We start from the raw sequence: 12,657 nt of genomic DNA, 5'->3' as shown, positions 1-12,657 counted from the left end.
GAAAGTAATAAAATATTATTGAATACAGGGGAGTTGAGCAGGCTGGAAATCAGGAAGCCTTAGGAGAGTCCCATTACCTCTCCGGGCTTCGATTTGCTCAGCTATCAAATGAGATTTGTTTAAAATAGTGTTTCTCAAAGAGTGGCAAGGGCAGTACATTTTGTGCAAAGGAGATAATTTGTGGTTGTGTGCAGAGGCAGCATTAAATAACAATGAAATACTTGGTGAGAAATTGATCCCTTTTTTCAATTTTCTTTTAATCCCTCCAAACGTAACAAGGAGAAAGTCTCAGTTGGGGTGCTAACATGTCTTTAACACCTTTTGGACACTTGCTAATTTCCCTTTTGGCAAAAGACAGAGCAGTCTACAGGGTCAGAGCGTTTGTCAGGTCACCTTTCTCAGTATTTAGTAACATTCTATAATTTCATTGTACTTATTTTATGATTGCCTTCTATTCATGTAAAGTGGTACTCGTTTTCCATTTTAGTGGTATTATAGAAATTTTGTCTTGAAATACATCTATGTAAGTTCTGTAAGTGAATCAATTTAATAATATTAAATAAAAATGAACAAGTAGTATGTAAAAATGGTAAAGATTATGACATTAGCAGATATTATAATGCAAGGAAGTCAGGTTGTCCTTCTTCCAGGGATAACCTTAAAATCACTGTATTTTTTTTACTTGCAAAATTAATAATTTGCAAGTAAATTGCAAATATCTATGCTTCAAATATTACCTTAAAATTACACAGGACTCTCTTAAAGCTAGCCAGTCGACATGTCTAAATGCTTCCAACTCTATTAACCACTCATCCCTCCTCTGACCTATTTTACAGTATCTTTTGTGAGAAGCTCTATACCTACACCTAACACAGTACTTGATACAAAGTGGGCACTTAATAGGTGCTTGCTGATGAAATATATGCAGCCAAGTAATAAAAAAGGAAGTTTTCAGTTGCTATTGACAGAAAATCCAACTCAAACTGGCTTAACAACAACAAAAAGACAGAGAAATGTTCAGAGGTAAGGGGTTGTAGCATTGGTCCGGAGGTGTATGATGTGATCTTGGCTGTGACTTCATTTCTGTAGTCTTCTCAGATTGGCCATTCTTTGTGTCCTTGTCCTCTGGGGGAGATTTGCATCATGGTAGAAAAAATAGCTGCTGAGATCTCATTCCCAAACACCACAAATCCAGGGGAAGAGAGTATCTTGTCTCCAATATTCCAAGGAATTGTTTTGAGATTCACTCCAATTGGACCATTTTAGGTCACATGTTAGCCCCAGAACCAATCACTGAGGACAGAGGGATGAAACCCCTTGATTGATTTCTCCTGGGTCACACCTCCCATGCCTGCATCCAGGGATGGTACCAACTTCCCCAGAGTAACATGAGTTCTCAGATGGGAATTGAGAGCTGTTAGGAAGGTTAAGTTGGGAGGGGAGGGAATAGATGCTAGAAAGCATGAACACGTGATAAATGCCCACTCCATCCATGAATGACAGCCGACATTGATAGAGGCCACGCTGGTTCATGAACCATTTGTTATTTTCTAGGATGAGAAGAGAAGTGTAATTGAGGGTAAGCATTTAGAAACTTTGAGAGAAGTTCAATATTTGTACAACATCCAATGTTGTGATGAGTGGACTCATCTTGTTGAACAGGGTTTAGACCACAAGCATTGGCTTATGAAGGATGGGAAAAAAATTAGTCTGTCGTAATAGATAATTTGAGAAGTGCAGGTGTAGAAGCTGCATCTTGCAGATTGTCCACTGTTAGAAGATTGGTTTCCATGTTCAGCTGGAATAGGGATAAGGTGTGTCTGGTTGAAAGGAGAGCTAAAAATAGTAATAGTAGCTACCTTGGTGAGAAATTGATCATTTCAATTACAAATGGAAATCATCATAGCCCGCCCATCCAATCTCTCTGCACAATGATTACAAGTGAAGGCTTTGGAATAAGAGAGACTCAGGTTCAAATCTTACTTCCAACATTTTCTAGCTATGCCATAAAGTACTAGGATAAAATACTGGGAGTGTTGGAGCCTCAGTTTTCTCCTCTGTAAAATGGAACTAACACTCAAGTTGCTGTACAAACTAGTGCCTGATTAGTGGTCACTCTTTCATAGGAACTTTCTTGAACTGTAGATAGAGGTAAGGGAGATGATATCACTCCTGTTTCATGATTAAGGAATCAAAGTACTGAGAGGCTGTTTGTTCCTAATAATCTATTTACCTTCACTTTTTTTTTTTTTTTTTTTTTTTTGAGACGGAGTCTCGCTGTGTCTCCCAGGCTGGAGTGCAGTGGCCTGATCTCGGCTCACTGCAAGCTCCGCCTCCCGGGTTCACGCCATTCTCCCGCCTCAGCCTCCCGAGTAGCTGGGACTACAGGCACCCACCACCACGCCCGGCTAGTTTTTTGTATTTTTAGTAGAGACGGGGTTTCACCATGTTAGCCAGGATAGTCTCGATCTCCTGACCTCGTGATCCACCCGCCTCGGCCTCCCAAAGTGCTGGGATTACAGGCTTGAGCCACCGCGCCCGGCCCACTTTTTTTTTTTTTTTTTTTAAGACAGGGTCTCACTTTGTCACCCAAGATTGGAGTGCAGTGGTGTGATCAGGGCTTACTGCAGCCTTGGCCTCCCAGGCTCAGGTGATCCTCCCACCGCAGCCTCCCAAATAGCTGGGATCACAGGTACCTGCCACTATGCCTGGCTAATTTTTAAATTTTTTATAGAGATGGGGTTTCACCATGTTGCCCAGGCTGCTCTCAAACCCCTGAGCTCAAGGAATCCACCCACCTTGGCCTCCCAAAGTGTTGGAATTACAGGTGTGAACCACTGTGCCCTGCCTCTATTCAGTTTTATCTTAGACTTTTGTGATTGGGATGTAGATAGAAAGTCTGAACTAAAATTCTGGGTCTGAACTACTACTGGGTTCATTGAGAAATTTGGGTGTGAATTGGCCTGATGTCAAGATATTATGAGCATCTTGATTTATGTGGAGATGCTTCCAAACACTAACAGGTGATTATTATAGATTGCAAGATACCAAGTAACTATAAGAAGAAGAAAACATCTAAGGATTAAGAATGACTAGGAATGAAGTGTACATTTGCAGGCCTCTTGTCTTTTCTGATAATGCCTTTACTACTTATTATGGAACGTGGGTTGCTATCATGACAAAAGAGGTAATGGGGATTGTGCAAAGTGGCCTTGTAGATTAAACTTCACAAAACTTGGTTTAAGCTTCCTCCTGGGAGTTTAGCTTGAAACATCTCATTACCAGTTGTCCTGATACCAGAGATTTTCCTGAGGGCTATAGAGATTTTAAAAGTTTTTGCTACCAGGATCATCCTTTCTCCTTAATATCCACACTTGGTGAGAATAGGTCCTGATTCTTCTGAAACTGATTATTATTTCCTTGGGACTAATATTTCAAAGAACATTCCATGGGTCAGGCCTGAAATCACTGCAGAGAGCATTATAGAGGAAGACTAAGAGACTAAGAGCTACTCCTGGAACCAGGGGTGATAACGATTTGGCTGTGTCCACCCCCAATCTCATCTTGAATTCCCATGTGTTGTGGGAGGGACACAGTGGGAGATAATTGAATCACAGGGGCACATCTTTCCCATGCTGTTCTCGTGACAGTGAATAAGTCTCATGAGATCTGGTGGTTTTATAAAGGGGAGTTTCCCTGCACAAGCTCTCTTTTTTTGCCTCCTGCCATCCATGTAAGACATGACTTGCTTCTCCTTGCTTTCCACCATGATTGCAAGGCCTCGCCAACCATGTGGAACTGTGAGTCCATTAAACCTCTTTCTTTTGTAAATTGCCCAGTCTTGGGTTTGTCTTTATCAGCAACATGAAAGTGGACTAATACAAGGGGTAACTGAAGAATAAAAGTCACCGCAGTCTTGCATTCCAACCAGAGATACTCCTCTCATATGCAAAGGCAAGAGGTCAAAAAGGGCTTTCTTTTTCTTTCTTTCTTTTTTTTTTTGAGACAGGGTCTCACTCTGTTGCCCAGGCGGGAGTGTAGTGGCATGATCATGGCTCACCGCAGCCTTGACCTCCTGGTCTCAGGTGATCCTCCCACCTTTGCCTCCCGAAGTGCTGGAATTACAGGCATGAGCACCATGGCTGGCCAAAATGGGCTTCGTTTTTGATGGAGTGATCTGCTGTCAGAGATTTGCTTTAAAATACTCTCTAGAGTGGGATATTGACAAAGCAAGCTTGGTCAAATGCGATGGGTATGTGAGACTATTCTCTTTTGTGTTTGAGATTTTCATGAATACAAAGTTAGAAAATAGGCTACAGAATTTCAATTTTCCACTTTATAAACAACACGGCATTAAATATCAGTCATTCAGTAAATAATTGTGGAGAATCAACTATATACTCTTTGGTGCTGACCTTAGGGTGACCCACCAAAGAAGATGGGACAGATTCCTATCTAGTCACCCTTAATTAAGAGATCCGTTGGTTGAAGTATCCTGCTTGTAGTTAAAAAATTCCAATTAGCTTTCTAGTTTTTAAATCTATTCATATGTCTGGACATATTAGGACTGGACAAGACTTAAGTAAAATTGTAACATGAAAATACAGATACCAAAGTTAACAAACAGAAATGAGAAACTTGGAGAAAGCAGATGTGACATAGAAACAGAAAATAAAGTAAAATAGAAACAAAAGAAATACTTAATATCCTTGTGGAGTTAAGAGAAGATAATACATCCGTGAAATAGTTAAGAATGAGTTATTGAAATAATTTAAAAGAACATGACCGTTTGTTTTACTATAAATAATTCAGGTTACATATTTGTTCTGTGCACTTTTCTATATGTATGTTTACAACCTACAATGATTAAAAGTAGAATAAAATGAATTATACTGCTAAAAAAATCAATAAAAAGGTTGTAAAGTTGAAGAAATCTCCCATAAAGTAGAACAAAAAATGAAGAGCTGGAAAATAAAATGGAAGAAGTAAGAAAATTAGAGACTTAGTCTGAGATTCAAAACAGGAGTAAGTAAGTCATAGAGTTAGAAAACAGAAAAAAAGTGGAGTGAATGAGATAATCAAAGTATAAGAGAATATCCAAGAACTACAGCATATAAGACTACAGATTAGGAGGGTCTATTGAGTAATCTGCATCCTAAAGGGGAAAAAATATCCACACAAAGGCACATCATTATGATATTTTTAAAACAAAGGGGATAAAAGGAAAATCTTAAAAGTGACTAGAGACCGGGCATGGTGGCACATGCCAATAATCTCAGCACTTTGGGCGGCTGAAGCAGGATGATTGCATGAGGCCAGGAGTATGGGACCAGCCTGGGCAGCATAGCGAGACCCCCATCTCTATAAAAAATTTAAAATTAGCCAGGTGTGGTGGCATGCACCTGTAGTCCCAGTTACTTAGGAGGCTGAGGCAGAGGATTGCTTGAGCCCAGGAAGTTGAGGCTGTGGTGAGCCATTATCATGTCACTGCACTTCAGCCTGGGTGACAGAGTGAGACCCTGTCTCAAAAAGGTGACCAGAAATGAAATTTTAAAATAGCATAGGTCACATACATTGTGTGTTAGTCTATTCTCACACTGCTATAAAGAACTACCTGAGACTGGGTAATTTGTGAAGAAAAGAGGTTTAATTGACTCACAGTTCCACAGGCTGTACAGTAAGCATGATTGGAGAGGCCTCAGGAACTTACAATCATGGCAAAAGGGAAAGGGGAAGCAAGCACATATTCACATGGCCAGGAGGAGAGAAAGAAAGTGAAGTGGGGAAGTGCTACACACTTTCAAAACAACCAGATCTCATGAGAACTCATTCACTATTGTGAGAACAGCAAGGGGGAAACCTGCCCACATGATCCAATCACCTCCCGCCAGGTCCTTCCCCCAACATTTGGAATTACAATTCAACATGAGATTTGGGTAGGAACACAGAGCCAAATCATATCATTCCACCCCTGGACCCTCCCAAATCAATCTCCTGCCCTTCTCATATTTTAAAACACAATCATGCTTTCCCAACAGTCCCCCAAATTCTTAACTCATTTCAGCATTAGGTCAAATGTCCAAGTCCAAAGTCTCATCTGAGACAAGGCAAGTCCCTTCCACTATGAGCCTATAAAATCAAAAACAAGTTAGTTACTTCCAAGATACAATAGGGGTACAGGGATTGAGTGAATACTCCAGTTCCAAAGGGAGTAGTTAGCCAAAACCAAGCAGCTACAGGCCCCATGCAAGTCCAAAATCCAGCAGGGCTGTCATTAAGCCTCAAAGCTCTGAAATCATCTCCTTTGACTTTGTATCTCACATCCAGGGCATGCTGATGCAAGGGGTAGACTCCCAAGGCTCTGAGCAGCTCTGCCCTGTGGCTCTGCAGGGTGCAACCCCCATGGCTGCTTTCAGGGGCTGGCATTGAGTAACTGTGGTTTTAACAGGTGCACAGTGCAAGCTGTTGGTGAATCTACCATTCTGGGGTCTGAAGGATGGTGACCCTCTTTCCACAGCTCCACTAGACAGTGCCCCAGTAAGGACTCTGTATGGGTGCTCCAACCCCACATTTCCCCACTACACTGCCCTAGTAGATGTTCTCCATGAAGGCTCTGCCCCTGCAGCAGACTTCTGCCTGAACATCCAGGCATTTCTATACATCCTCTGAAATCTAGGCAGAGTCTCCCAAGCCTCAACTCTTGCCTTCTGTGCACCTGCAGGCCCAACACCACATGGAAGTTGCCAAGGCTTGGGGCTTGCACCCTCTGAAGCAACGGCCTGAGCTGTACCTTTGCTCCTTTTAACCACAGCTGGAGCTAGAGCAGCTGGGATGCAGGGCATCGTGCCCTGAGGCTGCACAGAGCAGAGCGCCCTGAGCCCAGCCCACAAAACTATTTTTTGCCTCCTAGGCCTCCAGGCCTGTGATGGGAGGGGCTGCCACAAAGGTCTCTGGAAGGCCTTGTTGGCATTTTCCCCATTGTCTTGGCTATTAACATTCGGCGTCTCTTTACTTATGCAAATGTATGCAGCCTTGAACTCCTCCCCAGAAAATGTTTTTTTTTTTTTTACCACATGGTCAGCCTGCAAATTTGCCAAACTTTTATGTTATTCTTCCCATTTAAATGTAAGTTTCAATTTCAGACCATCTCTTTGTGAACACGTATGAGCATATGCTGTTAGAAGTAGCAAGCACATGGCCAGCAGGAGAGAGAGGAAGTGAAGGGGGGAAGAGCTACACACTTTCAAAACAACCAGATCTCATGAGAACTCACTATCATGAGAACAGCAAGGGAGAAATCTGCCCCCATGATCACTTCCCATCAGGTCCTGCTACCAACATTCGGGATTATAATTCAACATGAGACCTGGATGGGGACACAGAGCCAAACCATATTACCTTGGTATGTGAGAATAAAAATTTTACTAGCATCAGTCAACCAACAGTAACATTCAAAGATTGAAGTGAATGCGTCAATGCTTTCAGAATTCATAGTAAATGTTATTTTCAATGTTCAAGTATATATCTAGGGAAACTGTCTGTTGAGTTCAAGGATGGAAGACGGATATTTTCAGGTCTGCAAGTATCCAATATATTCCTAAGTACCTTTCTGAAAACGTTGCTAAAGGAAGTGTTCCAGGAAAACAAGTGGGACATCCAAAAAAGTGACAGGATATTTGGATAGGAGATCTAGGACAGAAGTGAAAGTCTCAGGACAATTACAAAGGAAAATCCCAAGACAACAGTCATGCTTCAGACCTTAAATGAAACCAGTTCGTTTTGAAGCAGGAGAATGGAGAGTCGAGGAAAAGAGAAGGAGAGCAAGAGGAACAGGGGACATTGAGGAGAAGGAGAAAGAGGAGGAAAAAAGAAAAGGAAAGAAGAAGAATGAGGAAAGAAAGACAAAGAGGTAGGGAGGATGTGAGAAAGGGAGGAAGAGAGAAGGGGATGGGGCAGGGTGAAGATAAAGGAAGGAAGGACGGCAAGAAGGGAGGGAGGAAAGGAGGAGCTGGTAGACTTTATGATGCTTTTGAGCAGGTAGAAAAATAGTATTAAGATTTTTGCATTGTAGATTTTAGGAGTAACTAATAATAAGCACATAGTAAATAAAAGCAAGAGGAAATTATTATTATTATTTTAGATTCGGGGGGTACATGTGCAGGTTTGTTACATGGGTATATTGTGTGATGCTAAAGTTTGGGCTTCTAATGATCCCAGCATCCAGGGAGTGAACATAGTGCCCAATAGGTAGTTTTTTTGACCCTTGCCTCCCTCTCTGCCTCCCCACTTTTGACATCCCCAGGGCTTATTGTTCCCATCTTTGTGTCTATGTGTACCCAATCTGTAGCTCCCATTTTTAAGTGAGAACATCTGGCATTTGGTTTTCTGTTCTTCTGTGAATTTGCTTAGGACAATAGCCTCCAGCTATACCCACATTGCTGCAAACGACATGATTTCATTCTTTTTTTATGGCCACATAGTATTCCACGGTGTATATGTGCCACATTTTGTTTATTCAATCTATCATTGATGGGCACCTGGATTGATTCCATGTCTTTACTATTATGAATAGGGTCATGATAAAAATATGGGTACAGGTGACTTTTTGGTAGAATAGTTTATTTTCCTTTGTGTATATACTCAGTAATGGGATTGCTGGATTGAATGGTAATTCTATTTGTAGTTCTTTGAGAACTCTCCAACTGCTTTCCACGGTGGTTGAGCTAATTTGCATTCTCACCAACAAAGTATAAGCCTTCTCTTTTCTCTGCAGCCTCATCAACATCTGTTATTTTTTTAGTTTTTAATGCTAGCCATTCTGACTGGTGTGAGATGGTATCTCATCGTGGTTTTGAGGCAATTATTATCTCTAGGAAAAAAAAAACAGAGGACAAGAAAAGACATGTAATAACAGTACAATACTTACCTAAGGAATTAACATTATTTACATGCTTCTAATAATAACACTATATACTAGTTTAAACAAAAATTGAGATATTATGAGGAAGAATTGGGGGTGGGGGAAAGAGAGAGTTAGATTATGTGAGTGAGGGGTCATGATGTAAAAGAATTAAAATGTTTCTTCCGTAGAAAAATAGAAAATATAATAGATGATGCTTAGTTGATAACTCAGTAAATAGTAGTATCAGTGTGTTACTTAAAATGTGGAAATGAATACCAGAAAAGGCAGCCTAAAATACTGAATGTGGTTGCCTCTGTGGAGCAAGATTAGGGGCTGACGTTGCATGGGACATACATGAGACCGCTGAAATTTTGTTACACTTTTTTTTTTCTTTGAGATGGAGTCATGCTGGGTCGCCAGGCTGGAGTGCAGTGGCACAATCTCAGCTCACTGCAACCTCCGCCTCCCAGGTTCAAGCGGTTCTCCTGTCTCAGCCTCCTGAATAGCTGGGACTATAGGTGTGCACCACCACGTCCACCTAATTTTTGTATTTTCAGTAGAGACGGGGTTTCACCATGTTGGCCAGGATGGTCTCAATCTCTTGACCTCATGATCTGCCCACCTCAGCCTCCCAAAGTGCTGGGATTACAGGTGTGAGCCACTGAGCCCAGCCTGTTATAAGTTTTATAATAAAACTGCAATCAGTCTAGACAAAAGCTTACCCCGTTACTCCTTTCTTCCTCCCTCCTACCTTTTCTCCCCACTTCCCAGAGGAACTTGATTAATCCATTAGGTTTCACCTCTCTTTAACTTCCTGATTAGTTCTACACTTACAAACTCCATTTGTTTTTTGCTTTCTCGTCAAGCCAAACCAACACTCCCAGAAAAAAAAAATACATGTACATAGCTTCTCACTATGTATATGTACTAGTCTTGTTAAAATAAAATTATTTAAAAGTTTAAATATCCTACATCACAGACTACAGGGAGAAAATGGAAGTGAGAAAATAGCTTGAGTATTTCACTTTGTGGATAAAAACATATAATCCCTGAGCTTCAGCTTTTATTTTTTTGTTGTACTTTGTAGCTTTGTTACTCAACTAGGAAATGGAAATTACAGAATTTATTAATCTGCTTCGTTAACGGGCTTGGTATTTTGCCACTTTGGCCAAATTTGGGATCCTGCCATCACTGAATTTTCTCTCTCTCTCTCTCTCTCTGTTAAAGCTTCTCTTCCATTCGCAAAGATACCTGCAATGTGAAAAGGGGGAGTTGAAATTCTAGTCATGTTTCTCCTCGGTTCAGTCTGATTTTCAGAAATTGCAGTAAATCAGTGTCACTGAAAATTGGCCTATTTTTTTTTTTTTCTGGGGGTGTTGGTTTGGCTTGATGAGAAAGCAAAAACAAATGGAGTTTATAAATGTAACTAATCAGGAAGTTAAATAGAGGTTAAACCTAATGGATTAATCAAGTTCCTCTGGGAAGTGGGGAGAAAAGGTGGGAGGGAGGGAGGAAAGGAGGAGTGGGGCAGGCTTTTGTCTCGACTGATTGAATAAGCCCTTCCGTGGAGTCAGCTCCGAGTGTCTGGGTTTTTTTTGTTCCCTGTCTCTTCCTGTCTATCCTTTCTTGTGAGGGCATGGAGAGCCACCCAAAAGCAGCAGCCCGCTGTGCTAAGTGGAGAGAAGGTTCCAGCTCCTAGAAGACGTTGGCTTTGATTTCTACTCTGTCTCTTACTATAGTTGTGTAACCTTAGAGAAGTTCCTTTACTCTTTGAGCTGATGTCATGCTCATCTATAAAACTGGGGTGAAGATTCCAATTTTCCAACATTCTAAAGCTTTTAAAGACCAACAGAGATCATATTGCAGAATGCAGAGCTGGAGGTGGAGATGGAGAGGGGAGATTGGCCAGCACCTGCAAAGGCCTTGAGGTGAGATGTGCAAAGGTGATACCGAGTTTAGATGAAACGGGTAATCTGGGGTCAAAATAACGAAAATCAGTCTAGTTCACATTCGGGATTTTCATCTTTATCTTGAGAGCTGTAAGAAGACCTTGAACTATTTTAAAAATGACAAAGAGGCTTGAGATCGTCAGGTTTGTGTTTTGAGATCATTCTTGTGAAGAAAAGTTCCAGGGTTCCATGTGTCCTTTGTATCTTGGTGGCTCTCACATCTTTAGCTCTGGCTCACACCTTTATTCCAAGTTTCATACATGTATATTCAACTGTCTATAGCACAACTCTCACGATTGTTTCCCAAGCACTCAAACCCAGCATGTATCAAACTGAACTCTAGTTCTTCCTCCCCAAAGCTGACTCTCCTCCACTGTCCCCTCCACACTGTATTTCTTTTAAATGGAAACTGTAGCAGAAACTGCTAGTTGCCTCTTCCTTCTCCCTTAGAAATGGAATCTTGGGTAATACGCCTAGCAAAACATTATGTTTCTCCGTTTCCCAGACTGTCCCACAGCTGGAAGTGACTGAGTTGTAGCTGATGAGATGTAAGTGGAAGCTTTACTTCCAGTAAAGCTCCTTAAAGGGGCTCCATTTTGCACTTCCACTTACTCTCTTTCTTATACCCTGAAACATAGGTGTGATGGCTGGAATTCCTGCAGCCACCTTGGACCCTGAGGAGAGAACAAATGTGGCAGAGTGGTTGAATAGATAGAACCAAGTATTGAAGAGCTTCTAAACAGACTTGGACTATCTACCATCAGATGACTTTCACCCGAGGAAAAACAAATTCTTCTTGCTGTTTAAGTCATTATAATTGGATTTCTTGTTCCTCACAGCTGAAACTAATCCTAAGTGGTAGGATTCTGGGAATCCTTCCCTAAATCTACTCTTACACAAAGTTCTGCATTCTGGCTATCTCTTCAATACATCTCCTTCTTTTATCCTTGTCTGAGCCAGATCATCTTTTGCTGGGGTGATTGTAACAACCTCCTCACTGCCCCTGTTTTCAAGCCCTTCCTCACCAATGCCTACGCTCAAAGAATTTCCACCTTTTAGTTAAAAAGACATTCTAGAACTCAATTATGACTCTGCTACTTCTAGGGGAATCATGGAATTACAGGCACTGAAAAGGTAGAGCTTAAAGGGCCCTTAAAGGTCATTTAATTTTCAATTTCTTACTTGTTGGTTTGGCTTGATTAAAAAAAAAAAAAGCAAATGGAGTTTTCCACGGGCCTCTTGTGATTGTATACAAATTATTCGATATATAAAATACAGAAGGCTGTGCACAGTGGCTCACACATCTAAGCCTAGCACTTCCAGAGGCTGAGGTGGGCGGATTGCTTAAAGTCAGGAGTTTGAGACCAGCCTGGCCAACATGGCAAAATCCCGTCTCTACTAAAAATAGAAAAATTAGCCAGGAGTGGTGGTGGGTGCCTGTAATCCTAGGTCCTCAGGAGGCTGAGGCAGGAGACTCGCTTGAACCCGGCAGGTGGAGATTGCAGCGAGCTGAGATTGTGGCATTGTACTCCAGCCTGGGCCACAGAGCGAGACTCCATCCCCAAAATATATATCTATAACTATAGATAAATATATAGAAGTGGATCTCTCTGGAGAAGATGCAGAGTTTTCAGCAGATTCTCACAGGCATTCAACAAAAATTAAGAATCTGGTAAGTCTATCTTCCTCGTTTTATAGATGGGGAAACTGAGGCACACAGTGGTTAAGTGACATGTCCAAATGTCCAAGGTCACAAAGAGCTGTGGCAGAGCTGGAACACAGACTAGTGCTCTCTTCTCTACAAAA

The sequence above is a fragment of the Papio anubis genome, chromosome 9, assembly GCF_008728515.1.
Source record: "Papio anubis isolate 15944 chromosome 9, Panubis1.0, whole genome shotgun sequence".
Taxonomy (NCBI): Eukaryota; Metazoa; Chordata; class Mammalia; order Primates; family Cercopithecidae; genus Papio; species Papio anubis.
Note: the sequence above shows the minus strand (reverse complement) of the source record.